This window comes from Acinonyx jubatus, chromosome B3 (genome assembly GCF_027475565.1).
Source record: "Acinonyx jubatus isolate Ajub_Pintada_27869175 chromosome B3, VMU_Ajub_asm_v1.0, whole genome shotgun sequence".
Taxonomy (NCBI): Eukaryota; Metazoa; Chordata; class Mammalia; order Carnivora; family Felidae; genus Acinonyx; species Acinonyx jubatus.
In genome coordinates, this window is record NC_069386.1 from 99,501,036 (window position 1) to 99,526,395 (window position 25,360).

General features: G+C 38.7%; 1 long non-coding RNA gene across 1 annotated transcript in view; it reads right to left on the reverse strand.

Annotated features, from left to right (window-relative positions):
- Positions 1–9,181: 9,181 nt before the first annotated feature.
- The window catches only part of LOC128316036 (uncharacterized), a 122,173-nt gene continuing 105,994 nt past the window's right edge, over positions 9,182–25,360 (reverse strand). Inside the window, exon 3 of the long non-coding RNA XR_008299410.1 lies at positions 9,182–9,263. This is a non-coding gene — a long non-coding RNA (uncharacterized LOC128316036). The remainder of the gene's footprint in view (positions 9,264–25,360) is intronic.

A 25,360-nucleotide genomic window follows, 5' to 3' on the forward strand; every position in this document is an offset into this window, starting at 1 on the left:
TGAACAAATGTATAATGACATGTATCTATCATTATGGGATGATACAGAATATGTTCACTGCCCTCAAAATCCTCTGTGCTCCATCTATTCATCCTTTCCCACTTCCCCCACCAGCCCCTAGCAACCAATGGATCTTTTCGTTGTCTCTTTAATTTTGTCTTTTCCAGAATATCATATACTTGGAATCATACAGTATATAGCCTTTTTCAGATTGGCTTCTTTCTTTTTTAGTGTTGAGTAATATTCTAGTGTCCGGGAATGCCACAGTTTGTCCATTCACCCACTGAAGGACATCCTGGCTGCTTCCAAGTTTTGGCAATTATGAAAAAAGCTGCTATAAACATCCATGTACAGGTTTTTATGTGGACATAAGTTTTCAATTCACTTGGTTAAATACCAAGGAGCACAACTGCTGGCTCATATGCTAAGAGTATGTTTAGTTTTATAAGAAATTGACAAACTGTCTTCCAAAGTAGCTATACGATTTTGCAACCCCATCAGCAATAAATGAGAGTTCCCATTGCTCCACATTCTCATCAGCATTTGGTGTTGACTGTGCTTTGGATTTTGGACATTCTAACTATGTATGTGGTATCTCATTATTGTCTCAATTTGCAATTCCCTAATGACACATGATGTGAAACATCTTTTCATGATGCCGATTTGCCATCTGTATGTCTTCTTTGGTGTGCTCTGTTTAGGTCTTTGACTCATTTTTTAAATCGAGTTGTTTATTTTTCTCATTGCTGAGTTTTATGAGTTCTTTATATATTTTGGATAATGATCCTTTTTCAGATGTGTCTTTAGCAAATATTTTCTCCTAGCCTGTGTGGCTTGTCTTCTCATTCTGTTGACACTGTATTTCTCAGAGCATAGGTTTTTAATTTCAGCAAAGTCAACTTTTTAATTATTTCTTCACAGATGATTTCCTTGGTCTTTTATCTAAAAGGTCTTTGCCATACCCGAAGTTATCTAGATTTTCTCCAAGATTATCTTCTAGGAGTTTTACAGTTTTGTGTTTTACATTTAGGTCCATAATCCATTTTGAGTTGACTCTCATGAAGGGTATGAGGTCTGTGTCTACATTCCTTTTTTATTGCTTGTGGACATCCAGCACTATCTGTGGAAAAGACTCTGCTCCACTGTATTGCCTTCACTCCTTTGTCAAAGATCAGCTGACTACATTTATGTGGACCTATTCTGGTCTCTTTCTTCAGTTCCATTGGTCTATTTTTCAGTTCTTTCACCAATACCACACTGTCTTGATTACTATAGATTTATATTAAGTTTTAAAGTCAGGTAATATTAGTCCTCTTGGTTCTTCTTTAATATTTGGTTGGCTATTCTGAGTTTTTTGCCTCTCTTTCCACATAAACTTTCAGATCAGTTTGTTGATATCCACAAAATAACGTGCTGAGATTTCAGTTGGGATTGCATTAATCTACATAGATCAAATAAGGAAAAACTGACATCTGACAATATTGAGTCTTCTTATTCATGAATATGAAATTTCTCCCCATTTATTTAGTTTTTTGATCTCTTTATTCAGAGTTATGTAGTTTTCTTCAAAAAAGTTTTGTACAAGTACATCTTGTAAGATGTGGTAAGATTTATATCTGAGTATTTTGTTTTGGGGGGGCTAATATGATAATACATTTTTAATTCCAAATTCCACTTATTCATTGTTAGTAGATAGGAAAGTGATTGACTTTTATATATTAACCTGTATCCTACAAGTCTTCTATAATCCCTTATTAGTTCTAGGAGTTTTTAGGTAGGTTCTTTTGAATTTTCTATATAGAAGATCATGTCATCTGCAAACAAAAACAGTTTACAGTTTCCTTCCCTATCTGTATACCTTTTATTTCCTTTCCTTATGTTATTGCATCAGCTAGGAATTCCAGCACAATGTTGAAAAGCAGTGAAAGGAGGGTACATCCTTGCCTTCTTCCTGATCTTAATGGGAAAGCTTTGAATTTTGTACCATTAAGTATGATGTTAGCTGTAGTTTTTTGTGGTTGTTTTGTTTTGTTTGTTTTTTTGGTAGACATTCCTCATTAAGTTGAACAAGTTCCCCTCTATTCCTACTTTGCTGAGAGTTTTTATCATGGGTGGGTGTTGGATTTTGTGAAATGCTTCTGCATCTCTTGATATGATCATATGATTTTTCTTTTAGTCTGTTGATGTGATAATTACATTAATTGATTTTTGATTGTTGAACCGACCTTGCATACCTGAAATCCCACTTCATTGTGATGTATATTTAATTTTACACATTCTTGGACTTGATATGCTAATATTTTGTTGAGAATTTTTGTGTTTGTGTTCAGAAGAGACACTGCTCTGCAATTTTCTTGTAATGTCTTCATCTGGTTTTGGTATTAGGGCAATGCCAGCCTCATAGAATGAGTTAGGAAATATTCCCTCTTGCTACTATTTTTTGGAAGAAATTGCAGAGAATTGTTATAATTTCGTCCGTAAATGGTAGAATTCACCAGTGAACTCATCTAGGCTGGGCTGCCTACTTTCTCTTTCAGAAGGTTATTAATTATCGATTCAATTTATTTAATATATACAGAATTATCCAGATTATATATTTCTTCTTGAGTGAGTTTAGCAGATTGTGTCTTTCAAGGAATGAGTCCATTTCATCTAGGTTATTAAGTTTATGGGCATAGAGTTGTTCATCATATTCCTTTATTATCCTTTTAATGTCCATGGTATCTATAATGATGTCCTGTCTTTCATTTCTGATATTAGTAACTTATGTTTTCTCCCTTTTCTTCTTAGTTAACTGGCTAGAGGTTTATTTATTTTATTGGTCTTTCCAAAGAACCAGCTTTTGATTTTGTTGATTTTCTTTGACTTCTTTTTAATTTCATTGATTTCTGCTCAAATTTTTATGATTTTTTTCCCTTTTGCTTACTTCAGATTTAATTTGCTCTTCTTTTTTTCTAGTTGCCTAAGGTGGAAACTTAAATTTTTAATTGTAGATCTTTCTGGTTTCTAATATATGCATCCAATGCTATAAATTTCCCTGTAAGCACTGTTTTCACTATCTTCCACAAATTTTGATAAGTTGTATTTTCATTTTAATTCTGTTAAAAATATTATTTTTAATTTTTTTAATGTTTATTTTTTGAGACAGAGAGAGAGAGAGAGAGAGAGAGAGAGAGAGAGTGAGCAGGGGAGGGGCAGAGAGAGAGAGAGGGAGACACAGAATCCGAAGCAGGCTCCAGTCTCCGAGCTGTCAGCACAGAGCCCCATGCGGGGCTCGAACTCACAAGCTGTGAGATCATGACCTGAGCCACAGTCAGACGCTTAACTGACTGAGCCACCCAGGCACCTCTGTTAAAAATATTTTTAGGGGCACCTGGGTGGCGCAGTCGGTTAAGTGTCTGACTTCAGCCAGGTCACGATCTCGTGGTCCATGAGTTCGAGCCCCGCGTCAGGCTCTGGGCTGATGGCTCAGAGCCTGGAGCCTGTTTCCGATTCTGTGTCTCCCTCTCTCTCTGCCCCTCCCCCGTTCATGCTCTGTCTCTCTCTGTCCCAAAAATAAATAAACGTTGAAAAAAAAATTTTTTTTTAAAAATAAAAAAAATATATTTTTATATTTTCCTTGGGATTTACTCTTTGACTCATGTGTTACTTGGAAGTGTGCTGTTTAATCTCCAAATATTTTACATTTTTCAGCTATATTTCTAGTATTGATTTCTAGTTTAATTTCATAGAGTCTAAAAGTAGACATCGTATGATTTCTGTTCTTCATACTTGTTAAGTTGTTATTTTTGGCCCCAAACTGTGGTCTCTATGGTGAATGTTCCATATGAGCTCGAAAAGAATGTTTAATCTGATGTCATTGGATGAAGTAGTCTATAGGTGTCAATTATATCCAGTTGATTAATGGTGCTGTTGAGTTCAACTCTGTCCCTACTGATTTTCTGCTCTCTAGATCTGTCCACTTCTGATAGAAAAGTGTTAAAGTTTCCAACTATAAGAGTGGATTCATCTACTTCTCCTTGCATTTCTATCAATTTTTGCCTCATGTATTTTGATGCTGTACTTTTAGGCACATACACATTAAAGATGGTTGTGTCTTATTGGAGTATTGACCTCTTTATTATTATATAATGCTTCTCTTTATCTCTGATAATTTTCCCGGCTCTGAAGTCTGCTCTGTCCAAAATTAATATAGTTACTCCTATTTTCTGATTATATCTTTCTCCATTACTTTATTTTTAATAGACACATGTCTTTATATTTAAAGTGGGTGTAGGGGTGCCTGGGTGGTTCAGTTGGTTCAGTGTCTGACCCTTGATTTCGGCTCAGGTCATGATCTCATGGTCTGTGAGATAGAGCCCCACATCAGGCTCTGTACTGGTAGTGGGGAGCCTGCTTGGGATTCTCTCTCTCCTCTCTCTCTGCCTCTTCCTCCTTCCCCAAATAAATAAATAAACATTAAAAAAAATAAAGTGGGTTTATTATAGACAACATATACTTGGGTCGTGTTTTTCTTTTTTTTAATCTACTTTGACAATCTGTCTTTTTTTATAAGAGGTTATTTTTAGGTAATCTCTACACCCAACATAGAGCTTGAACTCTGAGATCAAGAGTCTCACACTCCACTGACTGAGCCAGCCAGGAGCCCCAGTCTCTGTCTTAAGTGATGTATTTAGACCATTGACATTTAAAGTGATTATTGATATAGTCGGGTTAATATATACTATATTTGTTGCTATTTTCAATGTGTTGCCCTTGTTTTTTTATTCTTATCTTTGTCTTCCACACTTTTTCTACCTTTTCTGGTTTTCACTAAAAACCATTTTATTCTTTTATTAGCTCATTTCAGATACTCTACCTCCTTCAGTCAATTTTATAATTTATAATTACCTAGAAAATGATACATCCCATCAAAATTTCAAGTTCGTTTATATATTTTTTGTGTAGATAGAATTTCTAAATAATTCTTTCCTTTCTGCCATTTTGTTGCCTTTCTCACTCCAAATATATTTGGTGTTCTCTCTCTGTTAAACTTGGAATAGCAAAAGTTTTTGTCTATTTCATAAGTCTTTTCATTTTGTGTCCTCCTGATTTTATTACTGAAATCTTTTTGCGGTTTTTATAGTTTAAAAGTATTTCTACTTTCATCTCTATTATGCTGTTCTTAAATTTCATTCATTCATTCATTCACTCACTCACTCATTCATTTATATCTTTCTCACTTTTGTAAGTTGACTGCTTTAAGCAAGACTATTTCATTTAAGACTATTCCAATGATGATACATTCCTGCCCCCACCAATAATAGGAGTCCAATATCATTATTCTGCCACCAGGTGGCTGGCTAGTGATACTGATATGGTGACATAGCAGGGTCAGGGTTGACATCTGCTATTGGTGCACTGGGTACTCTTCAGTGGTAGGGGCCAGATCCCATACATAACTTCCATCCCTACCACCATACTTTCCATGAACTCATTGAGTAATCACTGGAGCGACCAAGGAGAGTGGCTGCTGATTGACATCCATGGAGCAGGTCATCTGGTCCATCCTTTGGCCATCTGATTATTGAGAAAGTCCTCAGTCCTTGGTTAGCATTCATAACTATTCACAAATATTGTCATACTCTGGGTCAAAGTCAGGGCAATGGGAGTGGCTCACCAGGTGCAGGTGATAAAAGGGTGCATTGTTTGCAGAGAATTTAAAAATAATAATAAAGCCAACTATAAATTAGTCTTCTTTTTATTAGCAGCATGTGCTGGCAATCCTAAACAATGTCAGTGATACAATACTCCTCCCTCAAAAAATCTTTTGTTGATTTATGTTCTAAAAATTGCTTGCACCTGGGGTAGACCACTCCAAACACCTGCCCTTGGTATGTCAAAAGTTTCCATCCACTTACCCTGCCCCTAGACCTTCATATTGTCAATCCTCTAATATTATTTTTTTCTAGTCTCTGCCTACACAATCATTAGCCCCTGACTATCAGTTTAGACTCAGAACACAGGACATCTCTGTTTCCAGGAAATGTGAACAAAAAGATGTACCATTTACAATTCTGCCCATAGGGAGAATTTCTCTTCATCCTTGTCAGTTGTCATCATTGTCAATTCATCATTATCTTCATACACAATTGAGATTAATAAGTACAGAAGTCTGCATATAGTGCAGAATCATCATCCATAAATCAGGTTTCATGTTTTGTTTCCTTATTTAAATGGCCTTAGGGTGCTCTTCCTACCCATAAGGCTACATCAATGGGTTGAAGGAGATATGGTTATGCATCAAGGGTTGGAACACTCAGAATGGGCACCATATGCTCACACAGCTTACTGTTACCTTTAGACCTGCTAGAGCTCAGTCTCACAGGTTCCACTTACCCTATTGAAGAAATGCTGCTAGGCACACTTAATCTTATGGCTTGATAGATAACACCCAATTCATGATAGGCAGTTGATAGCAAACTAGATAGAGCCCACATCTAGGACAGCAACTGATTGTACTTCCTAATTAATTTTTCAAGAATCCAATAACATTCTCCAAAAAGATTTGTTGTCTTCACAGGTCATGGGATAGAAGAAGTCACCACTCCTGCATCTTTCAAGTTTGTAATGAAGTCAAATAATCTTTGCAATATCTCCAAGAGTGAGTATTACTTTTGATTTACTGTTCATTCATGTTCTTGAAGTTATTTGCAAAAAACTGTTCATAATAGTCCTTTACTATCCTTTTATCTCTCTCTCTCTCTCTCTTTTTTGGGGGGGGGGCGGGGAGAGAGAAGAGAACATGAGCAGGGGAGGGGCAGAGGGAGAGGAAAATAGAGAATCTGAAGCAGGCTCCACGCCCAGCACAGAGCCGACTCTGGGCTCCCTCTCACGACCATGAGATCATGACCTGTGCCAAAATCAAGAGTTGGAAGCTTAGCCAACTGAGCCACTCAGGTGCCCCTACTATTCTTTTAATACTTCTAGGATCTGTAATGAGGAACTCTCTTTCACTCACACAACAGGGGCTTGTGTTTTCTTTCTTTTTCCCCATTGCCCTAGCCATATTTTATCAATCTTACTAATCTTTTCAAAGAACAATTTCTTTACTTTGTTACTTCTTCTATTGTCTGTCCATTTTCTGTATCACTGATTTCATTTTTCTACTTAATTTTGGTTAAGATTCCTCTTATTTTTTCTGTTATCTTAGGGTGGAAGTGTGGATTCTTGACTTTAAACCTTTTCTAATATAAACACTTAAAAGTATAAATTTCCCTCTGTGTACTGCTTTAACTGTTTCCTTTTAATTTGAAATATCTTCATTACCATTCAGTTTAAAACATCTTCTAATTTCCACTGTGATTTATTTGTTTTGATTCATAAATTATTTAGAAGTATATTGTCTAATCCAAGAACTTGATAATTTTTTAGACAGTTTTTTGCTATTGATTTATAATTTAATTCTGTTGTTTTTAGAAAATATATTCTGAATAATTTTCTAAGCTCTATAATTTATGACACTTGTTTTAGGTCCTGAGAGTACAAGCTTAATCTTACTATTTGTAGTACAATAGGGTGTGGTACAAAGTAGGCACTCCATAAATATTTGATGAATAAACAAATGAATGAAGAGTAGCCACATTCAAACAGAATAAAGTGATGCACAAATTACAGAGGTCAAAAGAGAGTAGTGAAATCTCTACTCTAGTAGTGAAATGATGGGGCAGCAGCATTTAACTTTTCTACAGATGAGAGTGCAAAGTCCTTTTTCTGTTACAGTTGGATCTTGAGAAAGCACAGAAAGAATGTGAGAAATCCTGTAACCAAAAGATGAGAACCAAGGATAAAGTCTTAACAAACAAACAGCAAATGCTGGGGATAGAAAGAAAATAAGCCAAAGGGATCAGAATCTAAAGTGAGACTTCACCTCTCCAGGTAGTCAAGATTTGACTAGTTTATTAATTGTTATTTGTGGACTACCAATGATTTTAGAAAGCCTCATCGGGATTATGTGTATTTTAACAACTGACATATGGCCTAAGATACCTCTAAGTAAACCTATGTATTGGTTCTTTTGTTTCTAAACCAATGACTGTTGCTTTCAATGTCTTGAATGAAGTATCCCATAAAATACAATCACCAGCTAGATGTCCTAGTAGATGCCCCAGATATTTCAGTCCACCAGAGCCCCATCCACACAGAATGATTATGGACAGCTGGGACACTCCCTGATTTAATGATTTAGATTGGTCAGTCTTACAAATAGTAGAGAAACAATCTCTCATATGGGAGCACCAGCTGGTCTTGTTACAGCATAGAATTTCTTAACCCAGAAGGAGTTTAAACAAGAAAGAAATAAAGCATTTCATGATTAACCCCTTCCCCCAGGAAAACTGCTTTCTGAAAGCACATATTTTGGAGTTTCTTACCTATACCATTTCATCCAATTGAAAATTAGAAGTAAATTGGACAAATTTTCATAGAATGCTTTTTTTTAGTGTAACTTTTTCTGTGTGGATACAACAGAACTATATCATTGGTTTCCATTCTTATCTTTAGTAGTTTAATTTTTCTACTTAATTTTGGTTAAGATTCCTTTTAATCCCATAGTGATGGTTGTTCAGATTGTTGCCAGTGTTTTGCTATTGTAATAAATACTACAGTGACTACTTTTCTTATTATGCTCTTATGATATTTACCCTTTAAAATAAATGTTAAAAAGTGGAATTTCATTTCTGTAGCCTGACTAGTTAGCAAAATTCCAAGCAGAGTAAATATTATGATGAGTTCTTTGACACCATTCAAAGAAAAAATTTTCTGGTTTTGTAAATTTTCTAACTTCTTATTTAAATTTCTTTAAAAATAGGGGCACCTGGGTGGCTCAGTCGGTTAAGCGTCCGACTTCAGCTCAGGTCATGATCTCTCAGTCAGTGAGTTCGGGTCCTGCATCGGGCTCTGTGCTGACAGCTCAGAGCATGGAGCTTGCTTCAGATTCTGTGTCTCCCTCTCTCTCTGCTCCTCCCTCACTCATGCTCTGTCTCTGTCTCTCAAAGATGAATAAATGTTAAAAAATTTTTTTTTAAATAAATAAATTTCTTTAAAAATAAAAAAGCAACTTCTTAAAAGAAAAAAAAAAGAACTCTAGACCGAGGTTTGCAGCAGCTAGAAGCTTCTGGGGCAACTCTATTGACCACTGTGTCTAAAACTCACCTCTGCAGTTTGGAAGACAATAACGTAGGACACAAAAGGCTTGCAAGTCCCCACAAGGCTTTCTTTTTCACCTGGAAGAACGGAAAATACAGAATTCGGTAAGAGACATCTGTTTCCTCTATTTGGCTTTCCTTGGATTAAGATATTGCATTTTCTAATTGTTTTTCTCCCATTCAAGAGCTGCCTTTCCTTGAGAGGCAGAGCAGGGAGAGGTCTTTTTTCAGTCTTTGCTTCTGAGGCTTGGCGACCCAGTGTCCTTGCTGCATCTGGAGGTCACCTTTGCTGCAAGCTGTTCATGTATTTGACATGCTTAATCTCATCAATCAGACCTGAAGAGGCCTTCAGGCCTTCAACGATCCTGAAGAGGCATTCAGACTGTTCTGGAATTAGGCATATATCAATATGGGGGACTATCAGACCACAGACCAAATGATTTAGTATACATACACAACCTTTTAAGGTTAACTGCATGTTACACAAAATATTTTGTGAGAATATATGTTGACTGTATTCCCCTAACATCAGACTGTAAAATGTTAAATAAGGGGAAAAAAGTGCTTTTTTGGAATAATTATCGTTGCTTTTTGGAGTGTGGTTGAGAAGTGAAGTAGAAAAATAAGAAAATATGTTAGCTTACCAAGCACTCAAATAAATAGTATTTTCATGTTCTTTAGGTATTTAAGTTAATATTAATATATAAAAATTATATTTTGATACATTTTCTTACTTGTCATCAAGCTTCAAAATTTTCATGAAAATTCAGATTTATAAGAAAAAGTTAATTTCAGATGACATTATGGAAGGATTCATAATAGCTCCTTGCCCATAACTGCATACAGTCAATTAATCTCCCTGGGTCTTGGGTTCCTCATCAATAAATGTTGAACTCAACAGTTTCTAAATAACCCTCTCACCCTAAATTCCATGATTCTATGTATTTGGAATGAAATGATTCATTGCTCTATAAGTCACATATCTCTCTGAAGAATGCAAGGAGTTAACAAAAAAATCTCAAGATATAAATACGGACTTTTTGTGAACTGCCAATAATCTATTATTTATTTGAAAATACCCTACAAATAGTTTATTGATGTAGTCCTTTCTACAAGAGTTTCAATTTAAGAGGAAACCACACACACACACACACACACACACACACACACACACACCACACACACACAAAGAGGAAATCACTATTCTAGCTCTATGTATGTAGTATGGCAGGGTTGGGAGAAAACTTTCAAAAATCTTCCTCAACATTGAAAAGAGTAAGGACAAGCTTGGAAGACTGTAAAAATCTGGACTTTGAATCACAGATGAAAAAAACTTCAGTTTAATCAAGTATGAGGTCATGTTTCATGTGGTCTATTTTCTTCTGCTTTGTAATGCAGTTGTAGATGCTGAATTTTAATGAAACTCTTCATTGATTGATTGGTGATAATGCTAATCAGTTTTCAACATTACATCTAATTGTTTTATGGCCCAGTTTGACTATTTCAGACCCAGAATAAAGGCAGCAGAATGGTGAAAGAACACCAGATAAAGCCAGGGAGACCTGAATTACAGGCTACACTCTATGACCTTGGACAAATGGATTAAACTTCTGGGTCTCAATTTCCTCTTTTATAAAATGAGAATATTGAATTGCTTAGGTCTCTTCCTCCTTTAAGACTCTATGGTTCGGGGCGCCTAGGTGGCGCAGTCCGACTTCAGCCAGGTCACGATCTCGCAGTCTGTGAGTTCAAGCCCCGCGTCGGGCTCTGGGCTGATGGCTCGGAGCCCGGAGCCTGTTTCCGATTCTGTGTCTCCCTCTCTCTCTGCCTCTCCCCTGTTCATGCTCTGTCTCTCTCTGTCCCAAAAATAAATAAAAAACGTTGAAAAAAATTTAAAAAAAAAAAGACTCTATGGTTCTATGAAAGAGCTGGCCAACAGTTCTTCTCATTGCCTATCAAGATTCTAATTCATCCCTGATTCTAATTCTAATAGAATTGATTTACAATCAGAATTTCTTGCTTTCACATTAATAATGACAATAATGACAACAAACCATCACTCTTTTACCCCTTCTGGCTCATGAGTGTCTCATTCTCAAATATAGGATCCAACTCTAGAAATGGGAAGAAAGGCTCACAGATAGAAAGAAAGGATAGTGAATTTGAAAAAGAAGCTCAAGCACAGATTTTCACCCCAAGGGATAAGGAAATGGAATAGGCATATTAATGAAGATTCTTTACTGCAGGTGGCATTAGCCTAACTCAAACAAATGCAGGCAAATTAAGAGAATTTATTAACTCTCATAAATAGAAGGTTTGGAAGATTCATCTGGCATCAGGTACACCTGGATTAAGGCTCATAAATGGCAATATCAGGACTCTGTCTCACCCCCTTCTTTGACAGGGTGTTCTACAACAGGTTCTTTCCAGATCACCAACAAGATGGCAGCTGAAAGCTGAAGACTCTAAATCTATATAAGCTTAATAACCAAGAAAGAGAAACATGTTTTGTTTTGTTTCCCAAATAACCCCAGGAGAAAGTGCCAGAAATGAATAATCTGTTGATCTGACTTGATCACATACTCATCTCTGTACCAATCAGTGTGGCCTATGGGATGGGTTCCCTGATATATGGGTACAGTGTAGGTGATGTTTCCACTTCTGTAGCTGAAGAAGGGAGTGTACCCAGGCCTATGAAACACACATGGAATGGGCTGCTCATAGGAAAGATGGGTTTTATATTCTAAACAAGTGGGGAAATCATGCTAGAAAGATCACAGATGGAAGGTCACTAAAATAGATTTCATTGGACATTGCAAACCAAGGGTAGAAGGTAGTTACCCTGGATGATGAGTTCTGATAAGAATGATTCTGAGCTATGTGAAGTCTCACTGTCGATGAGTGTGAAGACTGATCAGCAATGTCTGCAGTGGAAACTGTGCCACTGAGCCAACAGAGGTAGGCAAACCTCACACTTGCTATCCCTTCCTAGTGTGAAATCATGATTCATTTCCTACCAAGTATGGTCAATTCAACCACCAGCTCTTTAGAATATCACAAGGATAGGCCCTTCTTTTGAAAATTCCCATTTGTTCATGCTTATAAAGCTACCGAGATCCTTAGAGATGGGAACCCTTCCCATGTTGGAAATTTTGACATTTTATTTGAAGTTATGCAAACCTTTAGGACACAAAGAATGATCCTAGCTAGCAATGGTTCTTAACAAAGAATGTACATCAGAATCACCTGGGTAGTTATTTTTAAATTTTTTTTATGTTTATTTTTATTTTTGAGAAAGAGAGACAGAGCATGAGGAAGGGACAGGCAGAGAGAGAGAAGGAGACACAGGATCTGAAGCAGGCTCCAGGTTCTGAGCTGCCAGCACAGAGCCCGAAGCAGGGCTCAAACTCACGAACCATGAGATCGTGACCTGAGCCAAAGTCAGTCACTCAACTGACTGAGCCACCCAAGCACCTCTAGGTAGTTATTTTTAAATATATATGACTGGCCTCTAACCCCAAACTTTCTGATCCAATACAGCTTGGTAAGATCCTAGAATAGTGAAACAGAACTATTATCTATGAAAGTTATACATGCTCATAGTAAAAACAAACAAAACAGGACAGAGAGGTACAACATGAAAAGTAGAAAGTCCCTTCCCAAGGAAGGATTTAGGTGGGGAAGGGGGGAAAAGGAAATTTTCCTTTTTCTTACATAAATGTCTATATTGTTTGAAATGCTTTTTTATAACACGCCTGAATCAGTTTTGTATTTTACAATGAGCATGATAATCTAAAACACTTATTTCTATCAGAAACTACAATGTCCCTGACAGCCAAATTGTCATCACTGAGGCTATTCTATTTGCAGGTAACAAAAATGGCATAAAATACTTTTAAAAGTTCTCTTGGAGGGGCACCTGGGTGGCTCAGTCAGTTGAGTGTCCGATTTCGGCTCAGGTCACAATCTCATGGTTCATAGGTTCAAACCTGCGTCAGGATCTGTGCTGACAGCTGAGAACCTGGAGCCCGCTTCAAATTCTGTGTCTCCTTCTCTCTCTCTGCCCCTCTCCCACCTGTGCTCTGTCTCTCAAAAATAAATAAATGTAAAAAAAAAAGTTCTTTTTGAGACAACATGCTTTTCTTACTCCCCTGAAGTTAACCCTGTGGACAGTTTATATATTCTTTCAGAAGCTTCCTATACATATAAGTATATATATATCACAAAGGAGGCACAAACCCAGAGTGTGTGTGTGTGTGTGTGTGTGTGTGTACCTCCTTTTATTATGGTAAATGATGGAATTATATTATACCTCCTTTTATTATGGTAAATGAGGAATTATACTATTATGCATATCCTGTTCTACAATTTGCTTTATTTCCTTAATTATTTGGGCCTCTTTCCCATAGGATCTACCTATATTTTCATAAAATCTACCTCCTTTTAGTGACTTCATAATATTCCAAGATTTTTCCCATTTACTAATAATGCTCAGCCCACATTCTTTTAAATATTTATCTGGGCACTGTGCAAGTACAGCTATGGAATATATTCCTACTTAAGTCACATTAGTATATATATATATATACATTTAAAATTTTTGATGAACACTATTGAATTGCCCTCCAAAAAATTACACCAACTTACAGACCCACCTACACTGTATAGCAATATCTGTCTTCCCTATTCTCAGATGTCAAGTATATTTCAAAGAAAGCTTCCCAGGTCACCTTGAAACATAATCCTGATCAAGAACCACTGTGCTTGAAGGCTGTCACCTAAAAAAAACCTGTTATTTGTTTTTAGAATTGTTTTATATCTTAAGATACCTCTTAGAATAAGAAGTCATATGTAGAAAGACTAAATTCTAGGAATCATATCCATTTGGATCTCTTTATATCCTATAACTGGTATTGAATGCTAGGGGCCTGTGAGACTTTGGATGAAGTCATTAGCATTTCTGGCCATGGAAGCCACCCAGAGATGCAATTCAGTGGCTGCAAGATGAAGCTTTTCTGTCTGGACTTTTCTCTGGCCTGGGAGCCATAGTGTGATTCTGACTGCTCAGAGATGGCTTAGGCAAGGCTGAGCACATCCAGAGGAACAAAGCATTTAGAACTTTCTTTTAAAAAAAAAAAAAAGCTTTTTTTGTGGGGGAGCAGGGGCGCCTGGGTGGCTCAGTTGGTTGAACAACCGACTTCGGCTCAGGTCATGATCTCGCGGTCCATGAGCTCGAGCTCCACGTCAGGCTCTGTGCTGACAGCTTGGAGCCTGGAGCCTGCTTCAGATTCCATGTCTCCCTCTCTTTCTGCCCCTCCCTCACTCGTGCTCTGTCTTGCTCTGTCTCACTCTCTCAAAAATAAATAAATGTTAGAAAAAAATTTTAAGTAGCTTTTTTTTTAACATTTATTTATTTTTGAGAGACAGAGCAAGACAGAATGTGAGTGGGGGAGGGAGAGAGAGAGAGAGGGAGACACAGAATCCAGAGCAGGCTCCAGGCTCCGAGCTGTAAGCCCAGAGCCCAATGCGGGACTTGAACCCATGAATTGTGAGATCATGACCTGAGCCAAAGTCAGATGCTTAATTGACTGAGCCCCCCAGGCACCCCGACAACTTTCTTGAATAGAGATTTCCACAAGAATAAAGTATAACCCCAGGTATTTTAGACCCACACTCATACACACACAACATTTTGTGGTGAGAAACAATGTTGTGTATTCTTAACTTTGAGGAGATTTAGCAATTGGCCAGGAAAAGTGGGAACTTTCTCAAGTTTGTGTTAGGGTACCTGAATTACATTTATGGCATTGAATAGGCGAATTCCTAACCTATGGGACTAAATAAAGTACCCAGATAATCTAAAACGATTATTTCAGTCAATAACTACAATGTCCATCCCAATCAAACTGTCTTCACTGAGGTTGTTTTAGTCACTAGTGACAAAAGAACAATTTAAGCTAGCTTAATACACAAACAAAACAAGATGTGGGCACATTAGTATTAGGATACAGGGTTGCTCACAAACACGGAAGGCAGGGATTGTGAAAGGGACTAGACACATGAGTGAAGAAGCCCCATGTTTCCCAGTCAGTACTTGCCTCTACCTCATACTTCTCCCTCCACTTAGCCTTTTTTATCTCCTCTGTTCTCTCTGCAGGGCAACACTCCATGCCTTTGCCAACCCTTGTGGGCAGATGGATATTTCACTGCTCTTGAACTTCCATCAGCTCCATTTCAATAACATGCTGGGTCTACCCGGGCTATCTCAGAATCTGATTTTCAAATTTTTGAGAGAATCCAACTGGCCCATTCAACCTTGGCCAGAGAAGGTGGGTTCATGTAACAGTATACTAGCAGCTAAAGTTTATCAGGTGCTAACCACACTTTATAAGCGTTACCTTTATAGAGCCTTTGGGGCCCTCCTTTATCAGGATACTGGTACAGTTTTCAGAAAAAGAGGGTTAATTGCAAGTTGTGCAGATGTCCTAAAAGATGTCCATGACTCAAATCTTTCTCTCAGAGCATGAGAAAATTATATGCAGAGAGAAAGACACGCACATAAAAAGCTAACTTGAGCCTTGTACTCAGTTCAATAATGCCACAATGGGAATAAGGACAGGACTTAAAGAGTCCCAAATACCTGAGTTCTAATTCTAACTCCAACAAGTTTATGAACTGTGTGGCTTGGACAAGTTCCTTTACTTCTCTGCTCAATTCCCTTTTCTTTCTGTGAAAGCGTGATAATAGTACATATCGCATGACACAGTGTGCACAGAGTGATTGAGTTCCGCTACCTCTGAAGCCCCTAAACATCAGCAAGTAGTTATGAATGCTTCCTCTGTAACAAGGAAATGTCCCAAAGAGATGGGCCCCAACAGGAAGGGAAAGATGGAGAAGTAAGGAGTCTGCTTGCCCTGGTGAGCATTATCATTATATATAATATCACTATATAATAATAAGAGCTAATAGTTCTCAATTATTGTGTATACTGTGGAGGAGGTGCTTTACGTATATTTATGTATATTAACTGAGTTACTATTATTGCCCCATTTGGAGGCACAGAGAGCCTAAGTAACTTGTCCTAGGTCACACAGCTAGTAAGCTGCAGAAGTAGGACGTGAGGATAGACAGTCTGGCTCCAGAGCTCACATCTTAGTCACTACTCTGCAGTGCCTTCAGGCCAACTGTATCATAGTCTATCCCGCCATGTGTCCCTGAACTAGAGAGGTGTTTGTGGATATACCGGCACAGAGAGAAGACAGTGTGCCTTCCAGTTTTCAAACTTGCTAGAATCCACCCCCCTTGTTTATTCCACATGCCCCCTTTAATGAGGTTACCTCATCAGAATTAATGGATTGTTATTCTTCTTGATCCATGGTGTAAATTGTAAACTCTGAGATAGTTTGCCTACCACACTTAGTTTAAGATTTGGAAGGTTTACTTGCAAAAGCTCTTAGAAGCACCCATGAATAAACAAGAGCGAAAAGTTAAACCAAGGATAGACATTTTTGTTTGCACTTTTTTTCAAATCTATCCAAACAACTGGATTCAAAAGCTTTCTCTGACACCATAAGCAAATACTTCTTCCCCAGGCACAGACAGCCTGTCAGAGACAACACAGGCCCACTGCTGTGATACTTGGAGAAATTTATAAATGATGCAAAACTTCATATTTTTGCCAGGTTCTGCCTTAAAAGAGTCCCAAAGAGCACAACATCGATGAGTGGTAGTGAAAGCTGATGACTTCTAAGAGAATCAGAGGACATACATGTGGCAGACACCATTGGTCAGCTGGCCTAACTCCCATTCTCAAAACCCACCTCTTTTGGCATCCTCCATCATAAAGGCTAGAAAAGTCTAATATTTGCCTTCCTGCTCTGCTGCAGCTAGGGCTGGCTATGTGAAACAGTTTGAGTTCCAATGAGGGATAAGCAGAATTCTCCAGGGGTTTCTGACAAATCTTTGCTTTCCTGATATAAAGGACAGATGTCACTGGCCCCACTTCTTCTGCCCACTGCCTTCTGTTTCTTCTTCTTCTTCTTCTTCTTCTTCTTCTTCTTCTTCTTCTTCTTCTTCTTCTTTAATGTTTATTTATTTATTTTGAGAGAGAGAGAGAGAGAGAGAGAGAGAGAGAGAGCACATGCACATGAATGAAGGAAGGGCAGAGAGAGAAGGAGACAAAATCCCAGGTAGGCTCCACCCTGTCAGTGCAGAGCCCAACAATGGGGCTCAATCCCATGAACCATGAGATCATGACCCGAACTGAAATCAGGAGTCAGGTGCCTAACCGACTGAGCTACCAAGGTGCCCCCATTTTTTGCCTTTTAATTTTACACCTATCCATATATCTTTTAGAAATCTCCCAGAAGTTGGGTTAAAGACCATTGCTTAATCAAATCACTAAAATGACTCATAGGGCACTGATAATCAAAATGAGTTCTCTTTATAGTTTATCTCCTAATGATAATACTTATTTTTTTTATTTATTTTTATTTTTTTTTAACGTTTATTTATTTTTGAGACAGAGAGAGACAGAGCATGAACGGGGGAGGGTCAGAGAGAGAGGGAGACACAGAATCCAAAACAGGCTCCAGGCTCTGAGCAGTCAGCACAGAGCCCGACGCGGGGCTCGAACTCACGGACCGCGAGATCACGACCTGAGCTAAAGTCGGACGCTCAACCGACTGAGCCACCCAGGCGCCCCAATAATACTTATTTTAATGTAACACGAGTATCCCATTGTTAATGGTAGGGTGGTATCATGCATTATAACCAAACTTACTGTTAGTCTAATACACACATGAAGTCCAAAAGAGCGTACAAAACCATTTTTTACTCTAGGCCTTAGTTGTGTATTTCAATTTTACAGAGTTCGTGGCTGAGAGAAATGGCTGTGGTCGTTTGTTCTACTTCACCCTTCTCCAGCTCTCAAAAAGATCCTCCTAAACAGGCCCTAAAGGTCACCCATGTGAGCACCCCCTCCTGGACACTAGGAAACCAACCTCTCACTCCCTGAACACCCTCTTCTCTTCCCCTACACCTAGAGATGGGTGGAGAGATTCATGGGAGCCAAATGAACCCCATTAATTAATATCATTGAGTACATAACAGGCAGTCAAATGTTCATTAAAAGAATAAATTAAAAAGGAGTATCTACCATAGAGTATGGGTTTCTAGAGAGGTTTTCCAGAGAATGTGGTCTGTCTTAGTCACTTTGGGCTGCTACAACAAAATACCACAAACCGGGGGCTTATAAACAACAGAAATTTATTTCTCTCAGTCCAGAGACTGAGAAGTCCAAGATCGTGGTGCTAGCAGATTTGGTGTTTGGTAAGAGTAGATTTGGTGTCTGGTAAGAGTCGATTTGGTGTCTGGTAAGAGTCCACTTCTTCACGGATGGCTGTCTTCTCACTGTGCCCCACATGGCAAAAGGGACAAGGGATCTCTCTGGGGCCTCTTTTATAAGGGCACTAATCCCATTCATGAAGGCTCCTCCTTCATGACCTGATCACCTCCCAAAAGGGATCCCTCCCAAAGGGGATCCCTCCCTAATTTAGGTACTTCCTAATACCATCCCCTTGGGGGTTAGGATTTTAACATTTGAATTTTGAGAGGACACAAACATTCATTCCAAGCATGGTCTAAACAGTCTTGGACATCATTTGTGACTTAGCCAAGTGGAGAGACGATAGGGAGAGCAAGCCAGAAAGAATCCACAGCATGAAGCGAGGTGTTTTACATGAATACAAGGGTGGTGCACTGGGAGAAGTAGAAGTAATTTCGTGCTGCAAAAGTATGGAGTGCGAAGCAGAGAAGTTGGCAGAGATTGAATCAGCATGGCTGTTGGCGATGCAGAAATGTTTGAAGGGTTTTTAAGAAAGAAATTGTGGTTGCTTTGGATTTCACAAAAATCACTTTGGGGACAGTTAGGGGGGTGGATTCAAGACAAGAGACTGGATTCAAGGGAGGGAGGCTCATTTTGAGTTCCTGGAAAATAAGAGGCCATAAGGTTCAAACTAGTTAATCCATTCCCAAATATACTAAAGCACAAATTTCAACATTTCAAAGCACTCCACTGTGTTGAATTCAAGTCAACCATGTGCGGAGTTGTGTACCAGCCAGGCAGTGAAAAGCAAGGCTGACCCGAAGGGCCCCCAGTCTCTCTGAAAGGGAGGTGGCAACAAAGACTAGGGAGCAGGATGGGGAAGAACCTAACTGTGAGTAAGCAAGTGCCTGGTGTTGGGGGCACCTGGCACTTTCACTACTTCTCATCCCTTACAGCTCTGACGATTCTGAAGACCAGAAGGTGAGAGCCACAACCAAGAACATACAGTGACCAGCCGGGAATAGTCTCTGGCTCCTAGACCCAATTTGGGGCCCTAAATTCCAGATGACAAAACCTGCTGCATAAAAATAGTTCAATTAAACTCTAAAATAAAATCATCCCTTGTTCTTAAAAACAAAACAAGCACAGTTTTTCAGCAAAATGTCACGAACCTGCATGAAACTGTAATTTGGGAAGTTGTAAAAATATGGCTGTGCCACCCCGCCAGCCAACGCCTGTCACGTGACCATAGAAATCGGCTCCGCCTGGGGCTCCACCTTGCCTGGTCCGTGCGAGGCTGTGTGAGGGTGAAACCGGGGTGGGAGGTCAGCTACACAAGATGGTCCATTTAACAGCTGATCTGCTGGGACCAGTGCCTAAGAAGTTAATTTCTAGCTTTGAGATGGTTTCTGGTAATTGTAGGTAATTTAAAATATAATTTCAATTTAGTTGGGAAAAAAAAAACTCTGTTTGCAGTGTTTGTGCTCATCACTCTAATTTAAGGTCTAGAATGTGGGATGAACTGCGCTTCAGTACACGCCCATTTTGCATCTTCCTGATTTTACCACCAGTGATTATAAAAACAGCCTCAGCAAACCTCAGTCTGCATTGCAAGACAGATGCGGCAAAGCTCAGATATAAAGTTTCACATTGCTGGAAGGTTAACTGTTGTGCATGTTAATGATTATCAGACAGATGAAGAAAACCACAAGGCTCCAAAATGCAAAAGCCCCTCAAAAAAATCCAACTTGCCCATGTTTATAATAAGGCCACTTTATTATTACTTTTTTTCAAAGAAGGATGACTATGGCTGAGCTCAGTGTGGTCTGCATATGCAAGCTTAATGGAGGAATAATGACACAAGGCTGCTTGTGAGCGGGCCAAGAGAGCTTCTCTCCCGGCCATGTGTTAACAAAGTGCTCCATGCTGAGCCCCAGCATCTACAATTTTGCAGGGTTCAGAGACTTCCTACCAGCGTGAGATCGAGTATTTTAAACGTACAGGTTTATTTTAAGTGAAGGAGAAACTTAAGGATGTACTGTGTGCGGTTTTATAGAGATTTTTGAAAACTTGTCCAAAATGTGAATGGGAGGGTGACTCAATGGCAGGCACCCCGGTAATTATTTAGAACCCAAAGCACTATCATGAGCCAAATCAGCCACTGTTGCTCTCCTAGCACACATGCAGCCAAATGATTAAGAAAATAGCTGAAATGAGCTCTTGATCCGACAACCTCACATACAGTCTTCCATTTACCAGCTTGCAAAACTCTCTGGAATAAAGTTTAGGGCAGAAAGAGTACTGTTTTGTGATGACAATGACACTGTGTTAATATTGGCACTGGAAACCACACTCTGAGTCTGAAAACTAAGGGTCAGGGGTCAGAATTTGCTAGTTGCTGGTATCTAAAACCTGCCTTCAAAAACAAACTCAAGCTAACGTCACCAAGCAATCGCCAAGCAATGCCACTTAGATCATGAAGATGCCTGGAAAGCTTTCAAATGGAGCTTAGAAGTTTAACGATGAGGCAAACAAAATGTGTTCCACAGTAGCAGAACCAAATTAATCGGGCTTTGCCAATAATGATTCAGAAAAACAAACAAAAATAAGCTTTTAAAAAAAACCTGACAATTAAAAATTATTACATGTACCCAATTAAAAAAAACCCTCAAATATTACCAAATATTACCAAATATTTGAGGTCTCCAACCTCAAACTTCTGTAGCCCTCAGTCTCCTTCCCTTGAGGTAGCCTCTGCTATCAGTTTTTGTGCATGTGTGCTATAATGTATGCATATCTAAGTATGTGGATGTATGTCACATACACACAGTGGTGGCTCAAAATTTCTACATAGTAGGGGCTGAGGGGCTGTAATCTGACTGGATGTGGGTAAACTGCATAAAACTACATTTGCCTAGTATTTGACATAAGTAAGGACATACAAATGTGAGCACCAATAGAAATGAGTACAGCAATGAATTATAAACCATTGAAAAACTGAGAATTCATCAGTCCACACTAATAACAAATACATAGCAAATAATAAATAAGTGGGAGAGGGGTCTTGGGCTACAGTGAATGAAGAAGTACTGGAGATGTAGGAACATTTTGCAACCATGATAATAAAGATTGGATCAGACAGGAGTCATCCATGGATGCTCATCTGGGAGGGAATTCTGATGAGGACCAGGATATTTGTATCATCTTAAAGTGCCTCCCTGGGGACTGCTCATTAATTATAAAGGGGGGGGGGAGCAGTATTTTATAATGGAGAATTTGGACAACACCTTGACCAAGTCATCGAAATTAACATTACTGGTGAGAACAGACACTGTATCCTGAAGGACATAATACCAACTATGTAGTACTCTGGCCTGGAGTGCACGACATCAATCTAATCATAAGGAAACATCGGGGAAACCCAAAATGAGGAATATTCTATTTTTAAGTTTTCTTTTTATCTATCTATCTATCTATCTATCTATCTATCTCTATTTATTTTGAGAGAGAGAGAGAGCACACGAACATAAGTTGGAAGGGGCAGAGAGGGAGACACAGAGAATCTCAAGCAGGCTCCACACTGTCAGTGTAGAGCCCACCGTGGGGCGTGAACTCACAAACTGTGAGATCATGACCTGAGTCGAAATCAAGAGTCAGAGGCTTAACTGACTGAGCCACCCAGGTGCCCCAGGAATATCCTATTTTTAAAATGTGGGGGCAGGAGTAAAAGAGGAGAGAGGTGGTGGTGAGGATTATATTCTTCAAAAATGCCAATGCTGTAAAAGACAAAGACTATGAAAATGTTCCAGATTAAAGGAGGCCAAAGAGATATGACAGCCAAAGGCAATGCCAGAGCCTACATTTGATTCTGTGCCAGAAGGGGAAAAAAGGTATTGTGAAAAAGATTATTAAACCAACCAACAGAATTAAAATTCAAATAGTAGGGGAGATAAAAAGCCAGTTGTAGGGTCGGTACCAGTGCTTCTGTCAAACAACAGCCCCATCAGCATGACCCTCAGTCTGGGAGTTCTGAGTCCTTAAAGAGCACTTGAAGCTTCTGCCCACAAAGCTTCTGCTTTGTCCAGGCAACCAGGAGGTGACAAAGCTTCAAGGAATGAGAGGCTGTTTCTGTGGCAGGAACGAGGGGCCACTTTAAGTTTTGCTTCAGGAATTGGAATTTTATACTATATCAGTGATGCAGGCTCAAGCTTGAGAATCTCATAGAAACTGCATCATGAATTCCTTTCTGGTCCCCTCAGGTCAGCTTGTGCTAAGCTCACTGAAAACTTCATCTTCACTTAAGTTCATTTAAAATTCATACAAACTCCATTTAAGTAAAGAATAGTGTGTGGCAAGTGTAGGTGGCTACTAATTGCTTGGGAACTAAATAAAAATGAATGAATGAAGGATGCTTGGGTGGCTCAGTTGGTTGAGCGTCAGACTTGGGCTCAGGTCATGATCTTGCTCTGCGTGAGTTCGAGCCCCACGTTGGGCTCCGTGTTGACAGCTCAGAGCCTGGAGCCTACTTAGGATTCTATGTCTCCTTCTCTCTCTGTCCTTCCCCCACTCGTGCTCTGTTTCTGTCTCTTAAAAATAAACATTAAAAATTTTGTTAAAAATGAATGAATGAGTGAGTGAATGAATGCGCAAATAAACAATGAAGACATTTGAGTAATGCTCTGATAATGAAGACTACTAGTATGACTTATGTTGGAAAAAACAAAAAGAAAGTATGTTTTTTTTTCCTTAGCTCTCTTTGAGCTGTGCTTAGGTAATGTCATTTCCCTGTATTTGCTCCCAAATGTAAATGCTTCTGTATTTGAACCAATATTAAGTGTGGCAATATAAAACAGAGTAAAAAGGAGAAAAACTCCTTTAAGGGACACATGGAAACACAATGTGCTCATTGCCAGCCTTCTCATAAGGGAGATGAGAATGGAAAATTAAACATATAAGAAAACTATAATGATTTTACATTCAAATGAAACCTTGAGATAAATATGCGTGTGAGGAGTGAAGGTAATGATTAGGTAAGAAAATAAAGGTTTGAGCAAAGCAGAATCTGTAATTCATCTTGACAGAGAAAAGGAAGCTGAATCAAAGTGCATCAGGCCCTTGAATGCAGAAGGAAGCCAAGACGTGCACACAGGGCTGCTGGTGCCAGGTAAGCACCCATGGCCAGGTTCTGCTTGGCTCTAGAGTGGTGGGAGTTGATATTCTCTAGCCGAGTGATATTAGAAAATTTGGAAATTTGTTCCAAAAGCAAGAAAATGTCAAGGAGAGGAGGTAATGTTTCTCAACAAAACAAAACAACAACAAAACACAGGCATAGAAGTGTCCATGAACCTAAAGAAAATCATCCTACAGTGTTTATTGACCATACTGGACACCTAGGAACCTTTCCCAGGTTTCTACGTCTACTTCGACTTCTAATACAGCACTTTGATTTTGCACTGGAGAAATGATCCTTCCCCCCGCTGAATGCATTACATTGGGGTTATCAGCCAAGTTGTGTATTTCAGACACCTGGCCTTATAGTAGTAGAGATAAATAGATTTATCCATTGAATGAATGAATGAGCGAGCCCAACCATCCTTTAGCCAGGTAATAAGACACCTTTCTCCCTGAGATTGGGTCTTAAGTCTATGACATTTGTCATAGACTAAAACAATTCCAGACGTCAGTTCATCCTTACAGAGATGTTCTAATAAGACTATCCGTTTTTGTTTCCTAGATCCTGGGAGTTCTCTCCCATGATTCCTGTCCTTTAGAAGCCAGGTGCTTAAGCTTTCTGTTTTATTCTAAGAACTTCCACATATCCTTCCAATAAACGCTCCCTCTGCTTAAGTTATTCGAAGCTCATTTCTGCTGCTTATGAACAAAGAACCATGACAGACACACATTTCCCAGCTTGTCCCCTATGGAGTACACCAATTATTATCCCCAAATATGGTCTTGGTAATAAGAAGGTTAGAGGAAGTTTATGAATTTTTCTTCCTGCTTTTGTTTCCATGTGTCTAGTTGATTTCACCAAATACACTTAACACACAGGAACTTGAGGAGCTGAAATAAAAAATTTCAGTTCTTGGCATTCCCCACAGGAACTCTTTATTATTGTATCTAAAAGTATCTATTGTTCAATAGATTTTAGTCAGAGTTATGTGTATTTATGTTAAGAAACCACTTATTTCTAGATTAATTTCAAAGGGTATATTTGCAATTTACCAATTTGTAAAGTCCCACCTACTACAAATTTCCTCCTGATTTTCACATCCGCTCAGGAATAGCTTGAAGCAAGAACAGGGTATCACTTTTGCTGCTAAAGTTTCAACTTTCCAAGTTTGTCTAGCTATGTAAAGAACAAATTTAAACAAATCCTAGCATTATCCATTTTCAAAAATACAATTTAAATATCCGGTTTTATTTAGCAGCCTAGTTACTTTTTATTGAATTGAAAAGACTAGAGAAAATGGTTATTGCTATCTTGTTTTCAAGTAATTATTTTTTAAGTAATTAAAAAACCCACTGATAAGTTTTTATTGTCTTGGCCCTGATTTTACTGCCTACTACAGTACTGAGCACTTAACAGATGTTTAAGAAATAGTGGTTAAATCCATGAACAAATGCTTTGTTTTTAATTGTGGGGCAATTTTGGTTTGATTCATCACCAAGATTTGGTTAAAGAGAATCTATTACATAGCCATTTTTAAGTTAGTGGACACAAATGGTCACAGCAACTGGCGATTTTTGATGGTTCCAACAACTTTGCAAAAGTTTGAGGGTCCTAAAATGGTCTGATTATAGAATGAAAGCCTATAGTGCTGCCTGGGATGATCCTGTGGTAAGATTA